Source organism: Lipotes vexillifer, unplaced genomic scaffold, assembly GCF_000442215.2.
Source record: "Lipotes vexillifer unplaced genomic scaffold, Lipotes_vexillifer_v1.1 scaffold12, whole genome shotgun sequence".
Lineage (NCBI taxonomy): Eukaryota > Metazoa > Chordata > Mammalia > Artiodactyla > Lipotidae > Lipotes > Lipotes vexillifer.
This window is the reverse complement of record NW_006796716.1, coordinates 1,920,145-1,921,390: the sequence shown is the minus strand read 5'-3', so window position 1 is coordinate 1,921,390 and position 1,246 is coordinate 1,920,145. Positions and strand designations below refer to the sequence as shown.

Below are 1,246 nucleotides of genomic sequence, written 5' to 3'. Positions count from 1 at the left end.
GAGGGGAGGGGGGGTATTTTTTCCTTCTACTAAAAAAAGTTGTTGTTGTTTTAATTACCTGAAGTACAGAGATGTTAAGGTAAAACTCTTTCCTTTTCTCTGGTTCTAAACTTCTGAGAAACAGGGTGGACTGTGTGTGGAATATCTCTCCAGTCACAATATAGATGCAAACCTGTGTGCATGCACACAATGCACCTATAGATTGTACTGATAGGGATCCAGTCACAGTATACATATCGTTAGGCCTCCCCTCTGGGCCTCAGTTTCCATGTCTGTGCAATGTCGGTGACCTGGTGATCCCCGATGAGACAGCCAGCGCTCAGGGGACCTCAATATCCTGGATGCCCCAGCTGGGAGTTAGTTGGTCGCCAGCTGGACAGGAGGGGCCGGCCTGTGCAGCTCCATTGGGCTCTTAACGTGAGCTGAGATCTGGCTGCATGAAGCTTACACTTCCAGGCCCTGAACATAAGTCCTCCCGGGCCTTCCAGGGGCCCTGGCATCAGGGGTCCAGGGCTTGGGAAGAAGGGAGGAAGGTGTGAGTCTGCCCTTGGCTTTTCCTCACAGGCAGTGGGAAGATCAGAGGCCTCTTGGGGTCAGGCAGCCTCAGGTCTGAATCCTGGACCCACTACCTCGTCTGTGTGACCTTGGGCAAGTCCTTAATCACGTGAGCATCAGTTTCCCCACCTGGGAACAGGTACAACCGTAGCCTTGGGCCTCACTGGGCTATGTTGGACCTGTGCATGAACTGTACCAGGCCTGGTGTGGGAGACGCTGGGAACCGCAGCTCCCTCTCCTGGGCATGCGGCCTTCCCAGGGGCCACGGGGACCTTGTTCTGAGGTCGAGAGGGCGGGTGATCAGTCCATCTGTCTCAGGCCTGAGAGTGTGGAGGGGCCCTGGCCTGATGGAGGAAAACAAGTGGAGGACGGTGGGCGGGAGGTACGGGCAGGGTGGGGGGACTGGCTGCAGGGCTGGCCAGCAGCTCCACGCAATCTGTCTGCTATGCAGTCCCAGGCCTGGCCTGTATTTATTTATGCTGAGCGTGTATTTATATCAGCCCCTTTCTCATTAATAGGGCAGGAAATGGCTGGAATTGTTACATACCTGGCGGCCCAGGGGTCCCGCTCGGCCAAGACACACACATGGCCCTGGATGCCCAGCCGCGATTGTGAGGGACCCTCCTCCTCAGCCCCAGGCCTAAGTCCCTGGCCTTTCATTGACCCCCCCCCCCCCCCCCCCCCCGCCTTT

At 56.7% G+C, this 1,246-nt stretch overlaps 1 protein-coding gene across 1 annotated transcript in view; it reads left to right on the top strand.

The window, feature by feature from the left end:
• TMEM270 (transmembrane protein 270) overlaps positions 1–1,246 on the top strand; it is a 7,304-nt gene that overhangs the window by 4,232 nt on the left and 1,826 nt on the right.